Raw genomic sequence first — 24,678 nt, forward strand, 5'->3', positions numbered from 1 at the left:
CAGCCCCTGCAAGGCCCGGACGTGACCCTCTGCTGTCTGCACACAGTACCCAAGTCTAGCAGTGCTGGCTCTGTGGTGGGATCCATCTGGGCCTGCAGAGGACCCGGGGCACAGGAACCGTGCAGCCTGGCTGCAGCCGGAGGCCTAAGGGATCCCCACGAGGCTCTCCAGCCTAGGTGCCCTCACCACAGGCAGAGCCATGCAAGAGAGTTGCCTGCTGAACTGGAAACGCCCCAATCTGCTCAGCCAACACAGAAAGACAACAGCCACCTACAGCTGCTGAGCCCCGAAACGTGGCCACTGGGCCTGAAGGGTTGAATCTGGAATTTAATCTGTGAAGTTCTTTTCAAATGTGTTTAGCTATGTAATCAAATCTTTATTCTAATTAAATTTAAAGGAGCCTCTGGCTATGGGCTCCCTTCTCGGGCTTCACAGCTCCAGGGAGTAAGAATGGGAGAGAGAGAGGCCCAGAGCCTCTCTGCATTCTCCACGTTAATTCAACAAGTCATCATAAGGAAAGGCACTCCAGCAGGAGAGGTGTACACGGGAAGAACTGGGTTGGCCCTGACAAGCATGACCCCCATGGCATCACAGCTGCCTCAGGCAACAGGCAAAAGACAATGATGCCCACCTGGACAGGCCACCGGATGTGATGATGCACCCCCAAGCCCTAGTCCCACAGCAGCCAGAGACCACCCGCTGCTCATCCCGGGTGAAACAGGCAGAGCTACCCGAGCTATCAAAAGCAGGAAGAATTAAGGAAGCGATTCCCACGACACACGTGACACTCCTTGGAGACAGACACAGGCTTCGCTGTGAAAGTGCAGAGGACGGTGGAGTCCCTAGGCAGGCTGCTTCTTCCAACGATCAGGAAGAAACCAGATCCATTTCCTTGTAGGAGAATCATTTGTACCGTGATTAGACAGAAGACAGAAGGTGGCTGATGTTATCAAATCATCAAGCACCTCACGGCTGCTTCTCCAAGGAAGGCCTGGAAACTTGCAGCCACCCGCGTAGGGGCCGCAGTGTTTACAATGGAGATACAGGTGACCGAGGTCTGGCTTCCTCAGGGAAGCTACATTTGAACTTTCACCACTGAGGAATCGGTCATTTACAGTCACTCACCCTCAATGCAGAAGAGGGCTCAAGACACTGCACCAGACTTCAACACTCAGGGTTGGGGTTAGGGTCAGGGTCAAATTCACAAGTTTTACAAGATGTATTTCCTTGGGATGCCAGAAGAGATGCAGCTTCACACCCCCGACCTCCATGGTTTGCTTAGCCCCTTCACCAGTGGATCTCACCAACAGATGACACATCCACGCCTCATCCATGGCAGCACAGAAAACCACTTGGAAGACAGCCACTCCCACCAAGCTTCCTGACTTTGGTGTTTAAAATCTGCATCTCATACGTGAGATTACACTCCTCCGAACAACGACATTGCCACTGTCATTTCACCCAAAAGGGCTTTAGGAAGTGACACGCGGTCCAGACGCCAGAGGTCGCCGGCCGCCTTACTCTAGCCTAATTCCTTTGTGCCTGTATGGAGGCTTCACAGATACAGCCCATTAATGACTGTATGAGAAGCTCAGGGCATAGACGAACTCAGTGCTGAATTTTTTCCATTTATCACCCTTTGTTTTGTCCAGAAGACAGCTGAGAAAGGCGGGGGCAGATCATCTCCTCGAGTGTAATGACTCTAGCCACTTCTCTTCACCCCAGGTCACCACTCAGTCAACACCCTTTTGAGAAACCAAAGCAATTCTGTTCCCTTCACTCTGGGTTCCAAGCACTAAATTCCTCCGTTTTATCAATTAGATTATCAAGCAGCCGTTTGTAATCTGGACTGCAATCTGATACGAAATTTAAAGCTAATTTAAGTTGCGGTAATAGCTCCTATTCACATTATAGATAAGGCATGAATGAAAACTTTAATCTGTTCATAGGACCAACTTTGTAAACAAACCAATTATTCAAGCAATGATTGTCTTCAGTTAGATGCAAATTACTTTGCTCATAAAAGATTTTCCAGTAGGAATTTTTAAATCCATGGTCTGTCTTTTCTGAGCCTGTCTCTGCACCTTCCCCTGAGTGCACAGCAGGACTTCTCAGGGCATCCCATCAGCAGACCCACTGAAGAGAATAAGCCCGCAGCCCGCAGCCCCCAGCCCAGGAATCAAGTCCGAGCCCCAGCAGCCCCTCGTCCAGCCGGGGCTTCCTCACCAGCACAGCACCCAGAGGTCTTCCAGGTTTAATGCCACGTGTGCGTGGAAAGTAGAGTGCTGGAAGGAACACAATAGACATTCAACAATGCAAATTCCCCCCTGGAACAGCCCAGCAATCCTCTACCTTCCCCAAAGTACCCATGCTAGGCAGGCGTAGAGTCCAATGGGGGTGCCTAGGAATCGGCATTTAACACTATTCTGATGAATAAAAGTTTGAGAGGTCGGTCAGCGAGAGGCTGTCGTGGCCTCCACTCATTTGCAGGCTCTGAAGAGACACAGATTCAGGTAACAGGCCAGACAGGACAGGACAAGGATGGGGAGGTGGAGGGCAAATTCCATGGACCACCATCCGCCCCGCCATCCCCACTGAGACTCCGTGATTTAAAGAGAGGCAAAGCCAGGGAGAAAAGATGCCCGCACCACACGAGCGACTGAGATTTCACCTAAAGCACGCAGCATGTGGCTGAGGGCCAAGGTTGGGCAAGCCAGGAGCACAGAACGGGGTTCACTGGCCCAGAGGTGTCTCCCACACCCACACCCCGTGCAGACCTCCCAAGCACTGCCTGTGTCTCCTGCCTGGTTTAGTTCCTCCCCGCCTTCTACTGTGTTGGTTTCTCAGCCGCCACCCACCACCACACAACCCTCTCTACAAGCTTGGTGGACTGAAAAGAGCGGGGGCGGGTAAGATCTGGGCTCTGGGGCCAACGTCCTGCCGGAGACATTAGTTCCAACCCACCTAGCTGTGATGTGAGCCCCCGAGATTTCTCAAATGTGAGATGGGAAGGTAACTGAACCCACTCACCAGGACGGCTGTGCAGACTGAGATTACATATAGCCACACCTCGGCATCCACCACACGTGGGACCCCAGTCGTGTTGCCCCTGATGGGAATCCCTCTATCTATGCCCCTTCTGCTACCAGAGCCAACTCCCAGCAGTAGCTGTGGAGGGTGCATCCTCTATTCCCACTCCACTCCCCTCCCATCGCTCCACGCCGTGCCCTGCCACGCAGCGGCCACCAGCAAATCCGGCCCCACTGGATAACCGACCACCAGCCCCCCCCTCACTTTGGGGCGTCTTCCACTTGCAGTTCTGAAGCAGGCCGAGAAACCGCCCTCAAGGGCAGTCACCTGTTCCTTATTGCATGTAATGACCTGCCACGCAGGACCACCAGCAAACCCAGCTCCACCATCCAGGCTCCTGTGGATTAACCGAACCCCCACCCCCCACCTTGGAGCGTCTTCCACTTGTGGTTCTGAAGGGGGCCGAGAAACCGCTCTCAAGGGCACTCACCTGTTTCTTATTGCATGTAATGACCTGCCAAGCAGGGCCACCGGCAAACCCAGCTTCACCGTCCAGGTTCTGGTGGGTAACTGCCCCCGTCCCCCGCTTCCTCCTGGGGTGTCTGGGAGGCTCAGAAACTGCCCTCCACGGGCACTCACCTGTTCCTTATTGCACTAATACCTCATTTACAGAAATCCACTTTGACTTTCCAGCACTGCAGTTGTGACAATTTAGCAATCCTGCTTGCAAGCTACAAGAGCTTGAGGTCACGTCCACCTCACCAGTATCCCAGAGACCCAGCACTATCCCACTGTGTTTAAAATTCCAAAATACTCCTGCAAAATGCTACTGGCATTTGCTTTGCACATAAAATGCTAACAACCTTCAAGTGAAACAAATATCTTCAACAGTTTGGTACAATGACATGTGAGTTACACATCTGCCAAGTTGTAAAGCCTCATGCATTTATAACATTTTATGTACGGTCAAATGGTTCATTAATATAAATTATGAGAATCTCTAAGAAACAGGTTTCTTCTGGCATTAGATGACCAAAGGAAAACTGGGTTCTGGCTGGCTTGCGGGCCTGTAGAGGCAGACATATCTGCTGACACAACCAAGCTCCTTCCCACTGATGTGGCCTCATCCCAGGCCCCTCACCCGGATGCCTGCAGGCCCCTGGAGGAGCAAGCCTGACCTGTCCACATTTCTCAAATGCACAGCTGTTGCTCACACTGCAGATAGAGTTCAAGGCAAGAGCAGGCCACCATGCTAAAAATACCACGCAGCGTCCACGCCAGGTGACGGTGGTTTTCACTCCATCCCAAAGCCCCATGTATGAGTTTACAGCCATGATTACCACATGGATTTTTAGACCCTCAAGACATACTTTGTTTCCTTTTATGCAACAAAGTTAAAAGACTATCACTCAGATATAGGCTCTGAAACTGTGGAATAATTATTTGGGAACAGAGCCTCTGCCAGGTCAGGATTAGCACTTGGGACAACACCCCGTGACCTCGGTCCACACAAACCCATCCAGACCAGAAGCCTCCCGCACTGTCATTTCTGTGGATTTCTGTAAACGAGGTATTACTGCAATAAGGAATAGATGAGTGCCCTTGGAGGGCAGTTTCTGAGCCTCCCAACCACACGGCCATTTTCAGGCTGAAGCCGCACCACCTCCAGAAACACTGTCCCTCGCCGAGGTGTGCCTGGCTTCTCCCTTTTTCCAAAACTTAACAAAACCTGAAAAGGACAGGTCTGTGTAGAAAAACACAAACTACTTGCGATTCCTCTTCCCAGTTCACGCTGTAGGAAGCTCGTCTCGGCCCTCACCGTGTTCTGACTGTGGCTTGGTTCCCATAAGAAATAAAGTCAGAATTCTAGTCCCTGTCTCCTGGGCAGTGTGGCAGGCATACATACCTTCAGTTATATGAGGAAAGGCGTGGCGAGCCCCCTTCCTTCAGTAAAACTGCACAGTTCCCAGAACCCTGATGCCATCTCCCTCACACCACTGTGAACACCTGGACAGAGCACATTTCAATGCGTGCACATTTGTGGGCTAGTTTTCTATTTCTCCACTAAATCACCCCAAATTTAGCGCCCTAAACTCTGACTTATTTTCTCACATTTCTGGAAGCTGGAGTTCAAAACAGGTCCCACCATCTAACGTCGAAGTGGTGGCAGGGCTGGCTCTGGGGAAGCGACCGTCTCCTTGCCTCCCGCAGCCTCTAGAGGCTTCTGCATCCCCTGGTCCATATGGCACCCACTGTCTTCAGGACCCACAGCGGCTCTGACGGCCCCTCAACTGGAAGACGCAGAAACGTCAGGAGCCCGGGAACCTAGTGCTAAGGCCAAGCCTCCCCACCCTCCCAGCTCCTCACACACTCCCGTGTGAGCTAATATAGATTCCACTTTAACTAGTGTCACCTGTGTAAGGGGTAAGTGCCCAGCTGTGAACTGGTTAACCTCGCCCACACAAACCCCGAGAATAAACTCACAGGCCATGGACCACTCCACAAGCAATAAGCGACCACCTGCTCAGGGACCTCCATGCCCCAGCAGAGCCCTCCGGTACCTCCTTGTGAGCTCAGACTGGCAGCAGGGTTCTGCAGCGCCAGAGGGCCCTGGATAAAAAAGACAGCTCCCATATCGGGAGGCACCGCCCGCGGTTGGGTTCCCAGTACTTTAATAGCCCAGGTGGACAAGCCGGGGCGCATGCAACCCCATCACCAGAATAACGGCTGCACGTGGCGAGTGCACGGGTGGCCACCACTCAGCCCAGCTGGCCGCGCTAAGCACATCACCACCGTGACGCCCAATCAGATTGAGCTGCTGGAACAGTCCCAGCATCGGCCCCCAAGAACATTCTGGATCACAATTCAGAGTAGTGATTGCGATCAGGGCCACATGTGGCTGAATGTTTTTACAGGAGGACACCACAGCTGGACTGACGCCACAGCTGGATCTGGCTGGACTGAGAGCATTTCCCACTGGACATTCTTACAACACCATTTTATTTGCGCTTTATTAAACTTCTATGGCTTTTTTCTGCTTATCTACTTTATGGGAGTGTTTCTTGTTCTTATGACTGCGGTGATACTTCAAGCTACAACTATCAATGTGTAAATTAGTTTGGAAGTCGCCTTATCATTAAACATTTCACAAGCAAGCAGTCAGAGGCACCTAACCCGGAGGCCTCTTTTCTTCTCTGAGCCAAAGCTACCTTGGACTCAAAGAAAATGGCACATGGAGGGGGGCTGGATCTCCAGCGCCCATTCCTAGGGAGCCTCCTGGGGAGCAGATATGGAGGGAGAAGCCCTGGGTTATGGCACTGTCGTACTAAAGAAAAGTCTATTTGGGTAATGTAAGCACCAGACTTAAGAGATTAAGCAAACCATGAAAAGAAACTACTAACCACAGCTTCTCCAAAACAGAGCTAAACTCCCTTTAGTTTGAATTGGAAAAGCAGAAGTGATGATCAGGATACAAAAAAAAAAAAAAAAAAAAAAAGAAAGAAAAAAACAAAAAGAAATGACACAGTATCTGAACACAGGAGAATAATCAAGGGCCACTGTCTCTTCCTGTGTCAGTGGGAGCCTCGCATCTAAGCTGGATTTAGAAGGTTGCTACTTTGGACTGAAAGGTATCCCCAACTCTAGTTTGTAAGCAAGTGGAGCAGAATGCTTCAATTATTTCAAGGTTTAGCGGTAAAGCTCTGCAACTCTTACAACCATTTTAATTGGTGTGAATTTTAAAGTGACTCAATCTGTTGGCTGGAGTATCTAACGGCTTAACCACGGGGTCACGTTGGAAAATTTTTCCAATTGCTTTTGTTTTTCCTACTGAAGATGCATTTGAACGTTCTTGTAGTTTGCAGTTGGCTGGTTCTGATGTTTGGTCCTGAGGAAGCCCAAGTATCCGTAGAGGAAGAATCTGAAACCTCAAGCCACTCGAGTGCTGTCTGGACAGATGGAGACCCCAACCCGAGGGCCACTGACGGGCTCAGCATGGGCGCAGGGCCGCCCGATGCAACAGGCCACGTATTTGCCGGTTACAAAACATCATAAGCACACACCCCCAGGTGTGCACACACGCTCTGTACACATCTGTCCCTATCAACACCAGCACACACCCCCAGGTGTGCACACACGCTCTGTACACGCTCACGTCTGTCCATGCCAACGACAGCATACACCCCGAGGTGTGCACACACGCTCTGTACACATCTGTCCCTGCCAATGCCAGCACACATCCCCAAGGTGTGCACACACATTCCATACGCGCTCACATCTGTCCCTGCCAACGCCGGCATACACCGCCAAGGTGTGCACACACGCTCTGTACACACTCACATCCCTCCCTGCCAATATGAGCACACATTCCCAGGGGTGCACACAGGCTCTGCACATACTCATGTCTGTCCCTGCAGCCTGAGTCAAACAGTCACAGAGAGGCAGAGGAGGAGGAAGAAGGATGCGATGGGCACTAAGGTCCTGGGCCAGTTCCCCTCCCTACCTCGGGAGAGACCCCTCATGTGATCCTGCCATCACTCACCCTTCCGCCTCCATCCTCCATCCTCCCACAGGGATCAGGAGGATGCCCACTGCACAGAGCTGTGATGAGCATGAACAGAAGATGGCAGGAGCTCACGCCAAGGTGCTGAGCACGGGGCCTACGGAGTGCTTCTTTCTGCTGTGGCTGACATCATCAAACAGAGACTGACACAGCTTCTGCAGAGAATGCCACTTGCTAAGAAACTGAAACGTGTGACCTAGGAGCCTGTGAAGGTCTAAGAACAAACCAACAAACCAAATGGTTTTGTTTGTTTTTCAAACACCATAGCCTGTTTTTTCTTTTTTTTCATGCTCTACCTTGGGTATCATTTAGTTAAATTTCAAAGTAAGTCCAATAATTACACAAAATCACAGGACTGAGCATGGAGCATTGTTTCACTTCATGTCCTCCAGCCTTTAGGACACATTAAGGAAAGACATGATTCCAGGATTCCCATTAGAAAGGCTGCCCTGAGGCACCTGCTGGGGCAGCCAAATTGCAGCTGTTGATGCTGCCCCCAAGCTGCTTGGATGAAGCAGAAGATTCCGGAGATCTCCTCTCTTCTGCCCCTTGTCCAGGAGAGAAGGTGGGGGGAGAAAGGTGAGAGAAGATAGGAAGAAGGAGAGGGGAAGGAGGGAGAGAGGAGGGGAGAGGGAGGGAGAGAGGAGGGGGGAGGGAGGGATAGGGAGAGGGAGGGAGGAGGGGCATGTTCCATCCACCAAGGCAGCTACACTGCAGAGAGAATGGAGGGTGTGTTGCCTCTCAGGACAGCAAGTTCAAGCTGTTTGTAATTGTTAGCATAAACAGTGACCAGCTGAGGACAGGGCTGTCATTGGAGTTGACGTTTTATTTTCATAGTTGATATTGGGGACCTGGACCTAAAGCAGCGTGCCTTGCCCTTTTGCCAGATGGGCCTATGCTTCTCTATACTTGAGTCTATTTGACTAAATACCCGATATTGACTAGGAATTATGACGTGTAGGATACCCCTTACCACAGTAACATCAAACTCATATTCTAAATGCAATTTATTCAGGGACTGGCTTCTAACTCTGGGTGGGAATGTTAAGCTCAGTCCAGTTCAATTCAGTAAGCATTTATCAAGAAACTCCTAGACCAAGAGCTCTGTTAGACACTGGGTATGGGGGGTGATGGGGATACGAAGATGTGGAATTAGAACTCGAGAAGCTCAAATGCTTCCATTTAATTCCCTAATGCAATTACTAAGCTTCAACCTGATGGCTGTAATGTCTAAATTCACTTTTTCTTTATTCCAGTTCTACATAACAAAGCATAAATAATCACAGAGGAATGATTCTGTGTTGGACTATTCAGTGGACAGAGAAGAGCATTCTGACCAGTGTGAGACACTGTCTTCCTTCTCAGGGAGCCCGTGAGGTGGCTGCACAGAGCACACGCGTGAAGATTCAGGAACACGAGCATCAGGTGATGGGAGGGGCACGGAGGCAGCACCAGAAAGATGCCTGCCGAGAGGCCGCTGCAGCCAGGCCGGCCGGGAAGGTCACGGGAGTGGGCGCAGGCATCTCCCTCCAGCCGCACTTGGTTTTCATGAGGACGCGTGCACGGAAGGGGATGACACCGAAATGCTGTGGCGCTGAGGGGAGGAAGGGAGGGACACAGGGCCGACGGCTGGCCCCCACCCCTTCCGTCCCTGCCCCTATGAACGCTGCCAAAATCAGCCCCAACGGGGAGAAATGAGGTGGGTGAAAGAGGTGGACAGACTTGGCTTCCATGGAATTCACAGATTCCAGTCATTAAAAATCCCTTCTGAGTTTTCACCTGGAAAACTTTGCCAATGTACTTAGGGACAAGAGGCGGAAGATGAAGCCAACACAATTGGGCTCAAACTGCCACCCTTCTCCTTCTCTCTTCATCCACCACCCTCCCTGGGCCCCTGAGTGTGAGAACCAGGAGCTGCACAGCCCAAGGGTGCAGCCCCCGACCAGAGGAGGGAGCCGCACGGCGGGGCCCCCAGCACGTGGATGGCAGGATCTGTGCTATGTCAGTCCCAGGGCCCCAAGCAGAGAAGGCCTGGGGCTCCCAGCTGAAGTTTTGCTGTCTACTCTCTCACCAAAGTCGAGAAGGACTGAGTGGGACCAACGCTGCACCTGGCGGCTCCTCAGTGGCTGCCGATGTGGTCCTCACGCTGCAGGTGAGACCCTCTAGGGAAGCCCAGACAGTGGCGAGAATCACAGCCAGGAGTGCTCCAGTTGCCCCAAAACTCCAGCATAGCCTGAGGAAGGCAGCGCCCGCTCAGATCCCCGTGCAGGCTTGTATGGCACACTGGTGAGGCACACAGCACCAGAACATGGCACTTTAAGTGGCTTTGTGGGGTGTAGGAACACAAAGTGTGGTCTGGAGTGGCTCAGAAGTCACTCCCACCAGCCTGTGGGACCCGGACGGCCCCTTTGGACGTGGCTGGAGTCTCTCCAGGGCGGGCTCCAAAGTCCCAAGGATGAGGTGAGCGTCGGTCTTGCTCTGAGGAAGGCCCCTGACAAGTATCCTGAACATGCAGGTACACAGCTGGCTGACTCATCTGAAGGGACCTGCTGAGCTACGAGCTAGGGACAGCTAGAGAAAACTGCGTGAACCTTTGTGACTACTCACAGGTAGGTAGCTACTGCCTGAGACACAAAGGTAAAGAATTAACCTGAAACTGCATATTATAAAACTTATTTTTAAATGATGGCGCTTAATTGAAAAGACTCCCAAAGAATACTGCATTAGAAAGTGACAGAGTGAAACCGTGAGGCTGACCACAGGAGTCCCTGGAAATTTCACCAAATGTTGTGTCAAAACTGGGAAACAGAAGAACTGCACCTGATGAAACATTCCATTAATCACTCGAGTCCTCCCCACATACGAAGCTATGTAAAAAGTGTTCCCAGAAGGTAAAGTGAGCAGGAGGGCTGTGAACACACAAAGAGAGAGCCACTTCGTCCACGGACCACAACAAAAGAAACGCTAATGAGTGCCGACGACACGCTGGAGTCCAGGGCTCTGGGCGCAGCTGGGACGGGGACACTCAGGGTCCCACTGTCCAGATGGGAAACCAGGGTGGAAACACCAGGGAGCCTGTCCCAGGGTGCAGAGCTAGTGAACAGTGGTTCATACTGCGACAATCCCAGCTGCCAGGCTCTGGGGCTCCTCGGGACAGAATCCTGTTGACTTCACTCTGGGGTGCGAGAGGCGGCAGCATCCCCCAAAGGCACCTGGAGAAGTGGTGTTACCCTCCATCCCCTGTCCCCGGCGTTACCCTCCGTCCCCCTGTCCCTGGTGTTACCCTACTTCCTCTGTCCCCAGTGTTGCTCACCATCCTCCTCACCTCCAGGCCCCTCTCCCTGTCCTCCCTCGTTTTCCTGTTCAGCCAGAGCACATCACATGTCTCTTCCCTTTTCAAGAGACTCAGCTGCACCCAGAGGCATTCCAGCCTATTCAGGATGGGGCACACACCCTGGGGAAATGCCAGCACAGGGCCGGAAGGGCCTGAGACCCTCTCACTGTCGCCCAGGAAGGATGGAACAGCCCACGGTCATGCTCATTGTCAGGCAGGATGAAAACTTCTGGGTCCGAAATGTTCTTTTCACTGGAACTGTTCGGACCATTCGTGAACGAATCAGTTAAATACCAGCAAGTGCCACTCCCACTTATTCTCTGGCTAGTTTTCCACCCACCAGCAACCACACTCCTAGGAATTATCCCTAACGCAGAATCAGCGCCTTGTGCCTTTAGGAAAACCTCTTTCTCTCCAGCTTTGTCCTCCTTCCACAAAAGGTGCCTCTGACTGCCTCACTCGCTGTACCAGGATTTCACTCGGCTATGGAGGAAAATCTGCGTGGGGCTCAGAGGTGGGTGGTCCCTGCATGGGCAGCAGGTCTGTGACATCCTCCGAGGAGCCTGGCCCAGGCCTGCCTCACACGCCAGGACTCTGCCTTCTGGCCCTCGGGCCCCCGAAGCTGCTTTCCCTCCAGGTGTCATGCCCCGGGCAAGAAGGCCGGACAAGGGCCCAGGGCTGCTGTGGGTCAGGAAAGCCTCCTGACACCTCCCACTCCAGGACCCCCCATCAGCATCCCAGCATCTGGACCTGTGTCACCAGCCGCTCCGCCGTACAAGAGAATTGGATTTTCAGCTGGGTGTGCTGCTTCCCTAAACAAAGTAGGGTGTTGTTACTCAGGAAAAAGGAGAAAATTGGCATCTTCTTGGCAACCCCGCGACATCCAGCCACCGGTTCTCACCATCCCAGAGATGTCCATCCAGGGCAGATAGTGTCTTCAACCGAGCGCCACTGACCCAGAAGTACAGTAATTAGTACACTTTCACCAGAATCACCCACTCCTTCACCTTTACACTCAAGAAAAACATGTTTGCCAGGCAAATTAGATGTCCAGGAGGTGTAAGGAAACCCCAAGCCTGCTTTAAGCCTCAGACTTTTGAGACCGTTGAGGGCTGTGCGCACAAGAGCAAGGCTGCACCCGAAAGCTCTGCTTCTGCCGGACGTCATGGACAGACCACACGGCTCAGCCACATGGACCCTTCCAGGACTTCACGAGAGGGACTTCCGTGGTACATGCAATGATGTGCACTTCGTTCAGCCTCGAGCAGACCACGCCCTCGTTACAGGGTCGGTGGTCCACCTCCTGCCATCAGCCCCCCACCTCACCGAGGGTCTGTGTCTGCATCTGAAAGAACTTTGCTGTTTTACCTGGGTACCAAAATGCAGCATCGCGATGTTTAAAGGTCTTTAAATATCAACACTCCGGGTGCAGTCCTTGTCACTTTAATGCGGTCACTCGATGCAGGCCTCACTCACAACTCTGAGGTAGCTCATCCCTTCCCTACCTAACCAAGGAAGAAACGAAGGCATGGAAGGTGCAGCTCCTAAGGAGCAGATTAGGATTCAAACCAGTGAACTTCGTCACATGCTGACCTACCTCTCAGGCTGAGATAACGTTGAAAATTAACCAGGTAGAACAGCGTTCCATAAATCGGCTGGAAATGGTCCTTGTGCATGGGCCTGTGGTTACTCCCTGAAGAACAAGACCATTAGCCCAAAAATCCACCTGTGTCACACTCAAATGTTTACATATACAACTATTTTTAAAATAACCCAATCAAGCATGTTCACAGCCATTTAGAGCCATATAGATTGTCTGCTTCGCTGACAATCAACCCAAGACCTCTGTCGGCAAAGGCCACGGTGCCGGGTCCAGAGAAGGCGGGACAGAGACACAAGCAGACACAAGCAGGAACCTTTCCATCCCTGGGAGCCTCGCTCTGATCGGTCCGTGAGGACACGGTACAGACCGTGGGGCACAGGCAGACGGCAGGCCAGGAGAAGGGGCTGCATTGCCGGGAGGCAGTGCTTTGAGCTCTAATGGATGGAACACTGCTAACCAGTGAAGGTGGAGAGAGGGCACACGTCTGAGAGCATGTAGAGGCAGCAAAGCACAGCCAGCCTCGGGGAACCAGAAGCCACAGGGACATCAGGTTGGGTGCTGCTGTCTGCCGGCCACTGGCTGGGGGACTGTACTGGGCCTGGAGGGACATCCCTGACACTCCCCACCAGATGCCAGGGGCACCCCCAGCCCCAGGTGAGAACCACGGATCCCATGGTGAATGAGGCCAGCCTGTGGGAAGTGGGGCTGGGACAGCTCTGTACAGCTTAATAGGAAAGTTGGGTTCTATTTTGTGGGGTTTTGGTCACGCCGATGGCTAGTCATGGCTGTCCGTCAGGAAGTGATTTGAGGATAGACTAGAGAAGGGGCTGCCAAGACCAGCGGAGCATTCGCTGTCTGGGTCCAAGGTAAAGGAAATAAAGGCTGGCGATGTGACAGTGGGGGGGAGCACAGAGCAAAGGAACTGGTGGAGACACAGGGCTGGCCCCGCACAGGGCTTTGAGCAGCTACCCGGGGGTCGTCCTATTAAGTCTCCTCATGGCCCCAAGAGGCGGCTGTGAGGATCCATCTCCTGAGGACAGAACTGCTCCAGAGCCACACAGCGAGGATCCACAGAACCAAGATCCGGGCCAGCTCCAAAGCGGGTGAACTTGACCCCTCAGCCATGGTCCTAAGACAGGGATCGGAGGCCCCTGGACACACAGACACAGGAACTGCAGGAAGGGGAAACGGATGCCCCGGACCAGTGGCGGGACCCAGGGTTTCAGCCCTCCAGGGCCACTGGGACCAGCCACTGCACAGGTGGACACATGATGCTTTAACTCGCGCTGGGGGAAGGAGCCCTCACTCTCAGGGTGGAGACCGCAGCTCGATCGGGCCGGCCTCCCTGCTGGGCACAGCCTGAGCCACACAGGATGCTGAGGTGCCCCAACGTTGGGGTGCTCAGAGCCACTCAGCTGAGATCGTGGTGCTTTCTGTAACCACCCTCGTTTCTTCACGGTATAGATCTGGACTCCATCCTTTGCAATGTGTGAGGTTCTAGGAAGAGGCTGGCCAGCTGGGGAAGTGTCCTGGGCTCTGTCCCAGTGATGACGAACTTGGCTCCCCACAAGGGCGGCCTGTTCACCACAGTGACCCCCGGGGACCACGCCTGCACCCACCTTGCTGAAGATAATTCACTTCTCATCCGTGAAAGAATAAAGCTAGACTAACTCAATTTCACACTCACTTCCAACTTTAACAACTTGTGTTAGGAAATCAAAGACAAGGACTCTGACCACGTCACAAACCCAGGAAGCAAAACCCGAGACTAACGGAATGATGCCACCTTCGCAGTTCCGAGCTTTACTAGTTGTTTTTCTTTTCTGGTCTGTTTTTCTCTTTTGGTTTAAATAATTAAAGACCCTTGTTGACAAGAAAAAAAATTCTCTATGAAACTTAAAAAAGTGGTTCTAATTAAACATTTAAACATTCTTCCATATGCTTTATAAACAGTTGAAATTACAGCTCTACTTAGTGTTAAGTACTTTAACCAAATGAAAGGTTAATTATACAGACTGGCAATTATAAAAAATAAGGCTACATATTCGTGGCATCATGAATAATTAATAAGAACCGTTTGATTTCATTCAGACCAGGGATTCTGTGCTAATAGGCTCTTAGCTGTCTTGAAATAATGGTGAAATTTTAAAATTACTTTTGTACTTAAACACGTCCCCAAAGTGAAGCACAGCGGTTAATATCCATCATGGTGCCCAGCAGAGCGACCCGCCCTACTATGGCCGACACCCTGATTCCCGAGGGCTGCATCCCGGGGCTGTACTCGTGCAGAGAACGTTCATGAAACAGACCAGGTGGCAGGAGGGGGTCTTGTCCTCAAGGAACCTCATGAGTCTTGCTAGGGGGACAAACAGCGAGAGAATGAAACCGGCAGCCACGGAATCTGGACAGCGATGCCCAGGCCCCGCCATGCATAACCCCTGGCTGGCACCTCCCTGAGACCCGTCTGGCACAGGCAGCGGCAGGGTCCGGCCCTTGGAGCGCAGGGATGGCAGAGCAGGGCCATCAAAGCGGGTGGCATGCCGACAGCGGCTTCTCCGCAAGAGCTCCTGGCTCTCAGGGAGCTGAGGGCTCCTCAATGGGAAATTCTGGCTGAGCTCCAGGGGAAAGCGGGTGGGAGGCCTGTCTCCTCTGCCCCCATCTCCTCTGCCCCAACCCTGGAAGAGGGTCAGATATCAATGCTAACTCTTGTGCTGACTCAATTAAATCAAACAATTCAGAAAACAAACTTGCTTTAAGTATTAATTTCCTAAAAAGAACTAACATGAATTCAAATAATTCACATAATTAAAATGATTTTAATTGTTAATTTAATTAAAACATCTCCGTTTTCACAGCATCATGTACCTTGGTACTTTCTCCTTATTGCATTTCCCATCTTCCAGGGCAGGTTTCCTTCCACCCAGGGCAGCAGCGACTCTGGTGTCTCGGGTATTCCCAGGCTTCCGTCAGCCCCTGGGGGGCTTACAGTTCTGCAGCGGTCTCCATCCTCATTAATCTGCATAAGAACATCCGTCCGCAGGGATGTCCTGTGGCCCCGTGGCCACATCTGACGTGCAGCTAAACGCTGGGCGTGTCGCCTGGTGACAGCAGATGACACAACTGTGGGCAAGGTAGCACCTCTGGGCGCCGACACTCTCGATGAGTTTTTTACAAGACCATTCTTTAATGGGTGAACCCTGACAGGAAACACTAAAGATTGTTTTTAACTATTTTTATATCGAGACAAATCTTTGTCAAACGTTCACTCAATGCTAAATGTCACTTCTCCAGCCAACCCCTTTAAGAATACCTAAAACTTAAGACTGGAATGACGCTTTCAAACACATACTCTACTCATGCATTCCCGGGAGCAGAGAGCAGCTTAATGTTTTCACGCTACACAGGCATGAAGTTTGGCGAAGGCATTTTAATATTTTTACCTGAATATTTTAATAAAATCAAAAGATCATTTTCACTCTAATACTCTACTTAGAATCTAATTTTCCATTAAATAAACAGGCAATGTTCAGTAACCCACATGCTGATAAACTTTTGAAAACTTTAGAAAGTATTAAGTATAATCAAAGATTACTTTTAATTTTCGAGCTGGTAAGAGCCTGTGTCAGGGAACAGAGTTGACATTGAAGAGATAAAAGCACGATGATTTTCTTAAAGAAAAGCGAAATTCGTAAAAGAGACCAGGTGATTATATAAAGAAACACAGAATCCGTTTTCAGAAATGGCAAACATTGACCACAGAACACCAGTGTTGCCCGTGATGAGAGAAACAGTTAAAAGGAAGAATTCACGGTGGCCCAGCATAGATCAGGTGTGGGAGGACAGAGACGTGATGAAATGATCCTCCTTCTAACTTCCCAGAAAGGCACAAATGGCCAGCACTGTAACTGAAGACCACGCAGGCACCAGTGTGAACTCAGACTCCATGGCCAGCACCGTAACTGGAGACCACATGGGCAATGGTGTGAACTCAGACCCCACGGCCCGCACCATAACTGGAGACCACACGGACACCAGTGTGAACTTAGACCCGACGGCACGTGTCTGGGCTGCTCCAGCCACCACCAGAACCTGTTCTGCAGCTGAACTGGAAGCTGATTCTGGAAGGAACTGAGGAGCATGAGGACGAGATCCTTCTACCTCAACAGGGATCAATTTTTTAATGATTTCTTTCTTTTAGAAAACTGTTAATAAAATACTTTGTTCTAAAATGACCAGGATTTCAGCAGCCTCTACATTCCTTCATGTCAATCAAAGCTTAGGCACGTGGGTTACTTCACTGTTCGTGACACCCTTTTGAAATAAAACCCGGGGCCGCCTGTGTACCCAAGAGCCTGGGCACTGAACATTTAGACAAAACGTCCAGGGCGAGAATGTTCACGTCCCAGCGGTGCGGTAGAGTGGATGGGGGGAGTTCGAGCCACAGGTGGCCACGCCTCCCCTGCCTCCGGCCAGTGCCCACTGCTCACGCACTCCTTCCTCGGCCCATCCTGAGCCACGGGGCCCTCGCGTAACCAAGGCCGCTGCGGTACCTCCAAGAACAAACTGGTTACAGGTGGACTGCTCTCTACTCAACGTACAAAGATTGTTTTTAAAACTGCTCGTCTCTGGAACTTATCCCAGTAACAGGCTAGATTAAGAAAACTGACTAAAAACAGTAGGAAGAAAAACTCACTCTACCCGTTGAGGCAAGAGAAATGCACACAGCCTCTGAAATAACTACAGAGGAGTTTTCCTGGGTTAGGTACGAGGTGGGGTGACCCTACCCCATAGCGGGGCGATGGCACATGGTGGGAACCAAGGAACATCTCCGAGTAAATGTAGGAAAATGCACTCAACTCCCAAACAGAGAGAGAAACTGCTTTTTTCCTTAAAAGCTTCTCTCTTTTATTCTCAGAAAGACTCTCTTTGGTGTCTTGACTGCTGAAGGGACAAGCCTGTCATCCCCAGAAAGCAGCCCTGGACAGTCTCCAGATCCTATGGCCCTCAGGCCCACCTTGCCTACTGATGATCCCACATTACGAAACCTAATCATCAGAAAAAGCCTCCCAGTCCGCAGCTCACCAGTGACATTTTATTCAGGGAAATGCTAATAAAAACCTGGGGCTCTGTGTAAACGCTGTCCCCTAGGTACTGAGGCTCCACACAGATGGCACACAGGGAGACAGGCCTCACCCCTTCCTGGTGCCCCATGTCTCTCCTCACATTTTATTAGCTGAGTTTTGTGGCGGTTTGTTACTTTTAACCTGACTGTCCAAGGCAGCTGCACTAAACTAATTGTCCAGGGCAGATCAACTCATAATGACCATCAGCTCAGAGTTGGAAGTAGCACTGGAGAATGAGGTGGTATCAGGGCACTATGCTTCCCTGCCCTCTTTTCCAGGGATGCCAAGTAAGTTTCTGCCATGGCTGATGATGTCAGCACTTCACTAACATTAGTTCAACGGCAGGCCACCAATTAATACTTAACGAACAATGCCCTTAAGAGCAAAACCCCATCTCTGCCAAAAATACAAAAAATTAGCTGGACGTGGTGGTGAGCGCCTATAATCTCAGCTACTGGGGGACTGAGGCAGGAGAATTGTTTGAACCCAGGAGGCAGAGTTTGCAGTGAGCCGAGATTGCACCATTGCACTCCAGCCTGGGCAACAAGAGTGAGACTCCATCTCAAAAAAAAAAAAAAAAAGAAAAGAAAAGAAAAGAAAGAAAGAAAGAAAGAAAGAAAGAAAGAAAGAAAGAAAGAAAGAAAGAAAGAAAGAAAGAAAGAAACGATTCTCATGACCCTGTCAACATCTTCAGTTTTTCCCAAGGATAGTGTAAAATTATCACACACAACGTAAACCCAATTAGATCAACGTTCTCTCCTCACCAATCCATACCTAAATCCATATTTCAAAATGGTCCCCAATTTTTCACAATTTAAGAAGACTGAGAGGAATAACCATGAACAAGCAAGGTTTACACAGACGTTAGTCTTCCCAACTCTCGCTCAGGAGCTCACCCCAAACTCCTCCTGTGGAATCAGCCCGGATAACAGTTCCTGGTGGCCGCACAAGAACAGAGGGTCCCACGAACCCACGACAGACCCCACCATTCAGCCCCAGGCAGAGGAGGGAGGTGGACGGTCACGAAAGACAGAAAAGCAGGGAACTGTGACTCTTCTGAGTTAATGCAGGTGATTGGGCCAAAAAACAAGGCACATCCACCTGTGAATGGGGTGAGCTCCCAGCTGGCTGTGCAGAGGCTGTAGATATGAAGGAACTCACTTCCCTGCACACTGAAGTGCATGAGCATCTCCACATCGACCGCACCTGGGCTCTGCTCGCCCCTCACAAACTAAGATGACAGTGGCTGCTTCTGGACAGAATGTCAAGGACAGATGGACAGACATCCTGGACAGACACTGTACAGAGACCAGGGGCTGGGAAGGGGGAAGCGGCACAGCCTTGGGGCCAGCAGGGGCGAGGCCAGGAAGCCTCGGTGAAGGCCTGCATCTCCTCATCCAACAGAAGCAGGAGGGGCCACCCAGTGAGGGCTGCAGCTGCGGTGAAGTGGCCAGTGGGACATAGCAGGAGGCCGTGGCCAGCCTTACCCCCAGCCCAGGAGGAGGGGCCCAGCTGCGGGCACTGCCCCGGGAGCCAGAATCCTGAGCCCCCAGGGAAGGTGGGAAATTGCCCCTGGGCACTGGGTGCTCAGGCTGGAGGTGGTGAGACCTCGAGGCCCTGCAGTCAGGGAGGTGAGGGCAGAGATGGCCAAACTGCAGCTCAGTGAAGGGCTTTGTCAGGAAAGGCCCTCAGAGGCTGCCTCACCAGCCAGGGGGAGGTTACTTCCAGCCGAGAGGCTCAACAGGGCCCTCGGTGGTGATGCTTAACCTTGTCCTCTGACAGAGGACCACCGAGACAGAGTCACTCAAACCTCTGCCAAGCTCTGCACCCAAATGAAGCTGTTACCACAGACGCTGAGGCAGGTAGTGCTCATCTCAACTCTGTACAAGTGGTTTATTTAGCCAGTTCTCCAAATTCTTAATGACAAACCACACTAAACGTGTGTTTTCAGTATCACCTATGCTCATAGCTATGTATAAAATAACTATCACAAGGAAAACTAGGTGGTGAACCCAGGAGGAGGAAATCCCCACGACGAGTCGAGAGAACACCAACGGACCGTTGGCTCTTCCCGGCTGAACCCAAGAGCACTTGGCTGGGCTCACTTCCGTTCTAATTTCCAGATTTATTTTTACTTTCCCACATTTTCATTATGAAAATGTTCAAACATATTTAAAAAGTGGAAGAACAGTACAACGAGTGGTCAAGTTTTCTCCACGTGGAGCTCCAACAACTGCTAACATTTCGTTAGATTTGCTTTCTCACTCTCTCTGTAGATCAGACAGAGAGACAGATTTGTTTCTTCTCTGGAGCCACTTGAAGGTGAGAGGCTCCTGCTGCCTCACCGAGTCCTCAGGCACACGTTCCCTAGGAATAAAGGCCCCTCTGCAGCCGCAGTACCATCATCGGCAGACAAGAATGATTTCAGAGCATCGTTGTCCAGGTTATGTTCAGGTAGCACAATCGTTCCGAAAACGTCTTTTCTATCCGGGGCACACACTGTGCTGAGTGACTCTCCTTCCCCGTCTTAGTCAGGGACAGCCTCGCACCCCTTTTATCTGTGATCTTCACTTTTCGAGAAGATCATTGCATTGTCCTGCAGAATATCCCCTACCCCAGAGGCATCTGTTTCTAGGGCCATCATTAAATTCCCTACTATGCACCTCCATTCCCTGTAAACAGGAAGTTTCAGTCTCGAGGCGCGATCACCTTCTGTCAAATGCTTCTCGGCAGCTTCCGGGTGAGGCTGCTGCTTCACGAGGGGCGCGAGCTCCTACTCCTGGTCACTGACGGCACGGCCGCGACCAGCACCACACCCCGAATCAGAAACGTCTGGAGGGGCCGCGGGCAGCCGAGACACCTGGAGGTGTGAACGGCACAGGCGTGGGGCAAGAACAAGGTCAAATCATAACGGAACGTCTGATTCCAGACACTTCCACCTGGGTAAGATGGTGACATCTCCCTAGCAAGTATCTGAAGCCAGAAAGCATGACAGAAAATTCACGACCTGCCTTCGTTCACCCAGGCTGCTCTAACAACACACCACAGGCTGGGCAGGGGCTGGCAAATGACACAAGTTCATTTCTCACAGCTCTCAGTCTCAGTCTCAGGCTGGGAAGTCCATAGTCAAGGCCTGACAGGTTTGCCTGGTGAGGGCTTCCTGGTTCATAGACGGCGCTTCTCACTGGGTCCGCACACCATGGAAGGAGCGAGGGAGCTCTCTGTAGTCCCTTTTTTGAGGGCACAAATCTCATTTATGAGACCCTCACGACCTCCTCACCGCCCAAAGCTCCCCCTCCTAGCACTATCTCCTCGCGGGTGAGGATTCCAACTTGTGAATCTTGGGGAGACACAAACATTACAAAAGCCCATCATTTAATTTTTTTTAAAGGCATTTTTGCTTCTGCAAAGTCTCAAGATAAAATCAAAAGAAAGAGGTCTGAGTCAATCCACACAGTTCTCCCAAAAAGGGAAGTGATCAATTGCCACCACTTTTTATCCGAGACCTGCTGGGTGCCCCGGTCTGCATGACTGATTCTAAAACGCCATCCTCTCCTCTGCCATTCAGAGGTCAGAGTCAGTCCAGAGCTTAACACCAAGGCAGAGCTGACTGAATGACACCAGCTAATCCAGTAAGACAAGCCAAGACTCCTGCCCAAGGCCTAATCCTTCCCCCAGGGAAACATGGAAGGGCCAGACACTTGGCAGCCCTTCCTTCCTGCTCTAAAGCCCCAGAGACACAGCGCCGGCCAGGTGTGTGCCTGGGGCAATGCACAGTAACGTCAGCTGGGCACCGAGTCTGAGAACATGTTATCAAGTAAAAATGAAAACAAGACTGCTGAGAAAAGTTCATGCTTAATCACCTCTGGGCTAAATTCTAAATACAATGTTATTTCAGAGCTAGGTGGAAGTAATTCCTTAAAAATATATATGAACAGTGACTAGCAACCAGGGTGATAAGTACTCAATATGTGTTTGATGAATAGATGAATTTTTAAAATTTATGAAAAGAGCACGCTCTATTTAGGAGAATTCTATTTAATTGGATGTCCTAACTAGACAGTGGTTCCTTCGTGCTGACAGCAGAGTTTGTTTCAGTTAACTCAAAAAATGGTAAGTCACTCTAACAGAAAACCAAAAGGCTTTACAGAGAGTCAAATTATGGTGCCAATTCAACCGTGCATGGCAATTTCACCTTAATATTTAAATTCTCGAAGCACCATACTCAGAAAACGAGACATAACATACATAAATGCATCGACTAAAGCACCATCATCTAGAATTTGACAAAGTTTGACTGTGAGTTTCAAGAAAAGGGCTGATGAGGCCAAGAAGTTCCTTCCCCTCTCCCCTTACCTCCCATTTTGGTGACCAACTTAATGCAGAGAAATTCCTGTTTCAGGTTTGCACACATTGGAACAATCCTGGTATCTATTCCCCCAAGACACCAACAGGCTGAAGTCTGCAGGGTGCACATATTGAAAAATCACAGGAGCACTAGAGTGGCGGAAAGAGGTGCCCGTGAAGACGTCATCCTTTCTAAGACAGGGTCTGATTCCGCCTCCGGGCCCTTTTGCAAAAAGCCATTGGTACAAATTCATAGCCACCAGGAGGAAACACGCAAAAGACCCCACTGCCCTCCTGGCTTCCCAGAAGGCCTCAGAAGGATGAGACATGCAGCCTGCGTGCAATCCTGGACCCTCTTCCCTGCATTCAGTTTGACATGTGTCACTTGTTTGACTGACGGAGGTCCCACAATGGGCACAAGGAGACCCGTCAGGTCAAGAGGGTGCTGCCCGGCTCATGGTCCACACATGCGGACCTGTCAGGTCAGGATGCCCGGCTCATGGCCCACACGTGGGGATGCGTCAGGTCGGGAGGGTGCTGCCCGGCTCACGGTCCACACATGGGCATGCGTCAGGTCAGGAGGGTGCTGCGCAGCTCTCAGTATCAGCCACATATGCACATTCTCCACTGAAGCCACTGCATGAAACCACTGCATGAAGCCACGCTGGAAGCACTTTCTGGCAGGTTTAGGAGGCTCGTGTCCAGGGTCATTAAACACATGGCAAGCTCGCCTTGGGGGCATTTTACTTTGCTTATGACAATGAAGCATTCTCATTGCACTGAATAGAGCACGCTTTCTTGTTCAGTGCCTCGTTGAAATAGGCATTTTGTACCTGTCTTACAGATTACATCAAGGCCCTAATACATTTAGACCCTTGTCTCAGGTACACACAAAGCAGCGGCATCTCTAGAACATGTTTTGGACCACGGGAGGAAACCAAATCGCAGCATTATCCATTGATGTTGCTTAAAGTGTATTTCCAAATGTGTCTCCCGAGCCCGGCCTGTGTTCACGGCTTCCGCTGACCACACGCCATCTGCTGGGCACTCTGTGCACTTTCTCTCACACCCGCCACGCCTGTGGTCCTGTGCCTATCCCGCCACACGTCCCCACGTGGCTAAATCTCCCACACTCACCACGCCTGTGGGCCTGTGCCTATCCCTCCAGGCGTCCGCACCTACCACGTGGCTAACGCACACTTCCTACAGGCGGCAAGTGCCTGAACATCCCCACGGCTGGAGGGGCTTTGGGTAGGTTCTACAGAACCCACAGACAGGCATGGCCACCCCGCCCACGGCCACCAGAGGCTTTGCTTTGTCTCTAGAGGTGCCCTTCGATGAGGCGACATGGCAGATGACCCAGTGTTAGGTAATTAAGACTCAGGAAATCACGGCCGTCTTACCTTTAGAACTCACCTCTCTCCCCAGCACTATATCGCGAAGGGTGGGTCGCCAGAGTTGGGGAAGAGATGCCCAAGGCTCCCTCCTGCCCTGACAAGCTGGGACACTGCTCCCCTCTGTTGGTTTCTCACCGCACCTCAATAAACTGAGCTCACAGCAAGAGGCAGGCATGGGCTGAGTAGAAACACACAGCAGACCCCGGGTGGGCAGGACGGAGGACGAGGGTGCTCGCGGAGACGAGGGTGTGCCCCAGGAAGAAGGTGCACGCGGGGTAGAGGGTGCGCGCGGGGAAGAGGGTGCACAGGCCCCGAGAACCTGGTGGCAGCAAGGCCGGTCAAGGCTGAACTCCAACAGAGGCAGCAGCAACGGTGTTGGGCAAGTCACAGAGAAAGCACCACCCAGAGGGGCTGCATGAACCAGCAGCGACCCCAACCCAACCTGCTCATCGGACTGGGCACACGCACACGCTGTGGACACGTGTGAATATGTTCCACTTAACGTGATGTTACATAATAATCAACAATGTTAACCCCACGACTTCATTACATGGCATCTGGCACATTGAGACTTTTTATTCTGTCTCTCTTCCTATACAAAGAAGTGGAAAATAGGTCCAAGATCATTCACAACAAATTATTGCTAATTGAAAAAAAAAAAAAATTCCTACCCTCACCTTGGAGGATCTCAAGGCAACACCTGGTTCTTTGAGGTCATGGTTGGGACCCTCTCCGGACCCCTAGATGGGTCTGAAACTGCAAGGAATCCCCAAATGGGCAGTTTTGGGGCCAGCACAGATGCCAGCCACACATCCAGGCAGGTCTTGGCAGGTTGCTCCGTGACTTCGGCTGGGTCACTAACCTTTTCTTGCACTCAGAACCTGCCAGGAACGAGGGCACTGGCCCGCACGTCTCTGCTCCCAAGGCTACATCCCCTATGTTCCGCTGCACTCTGGGTTCCATGCCTTAGATCCCAGGCACCTTAAAGTTGACGTTTCCCCACCAGCCCTCATGAAGTTGATACTCAGATAACGTCCTTCCTCTCCCACCTGGTCAGTACCCGGGGAGAAAGGGACCCGGGTCTCAGTTTGATTTTCTGCCAGTCCATCGAAAAAACAACTGGCCAGCAGCACTGGTGCACAGCACTGCCAGGTTACCCGTGACGAAAACAAAGCAAAACGAGATATACTCAAGTCAGCTGCGGCAAGTGCTTCTACATCCCTGCTCCAACAAGGAAAGACAGGAGGCCAGGAGTGTGGCTCACGCCTCTTGTCCTTCCTTGT

The 24,678-nt window shown here is 51.4% G+C and overlaps 1 protein-coding gene across 11 annotated transcripts in view; it reads right to left on the reverse strand.

Annotated features, from left to right (window-relative positions):
- The window catches only part of LOC139358406 (disco-interacting protein 2 homolog C-like), a 229,441-nt gene that overhangs the window by 169,770 nt on the left and 34,993 nt on the right, over positions 1-24,678 (reverse strand). For 3 of the 11 annotated variants that reach the window (XM_071078967.1, XM_071078953.1, XM_071078955.1), the window contains exon 1: positions 5,143-6,463. The exons of 5 other annotated variants lie outside the window; for them this stretch is intronic. The gene's annotated coding sequence lies outside the window, so the exon portion shown is untranslated. Of the gene's footprint in view, positions 1-4,936; positions 6,464-15,393; positions 15,515-24,678 lie in introns of those variants that run through there. 3 more of the 11 variants (XM_071078952.1, XM_071078949.1, XM_071078956.1) reach the window with 2 other exon arrangements.

The sequence above is a fragment of the Macaca nemestrina genome, chromosome 15 (assembly GCF_043159975.1).
Source record: "Macaca nemestrina isolate mMacNem1 chromosome 15, mMacNem.hap1, whole genome shotgun sequence".
NCBI classification, from domain to species: Eukaryota; Metazoa; Chordata; class Mammalia; order Primates; family Cercopithecidae; genus Macaca; species Macaca nemestrina.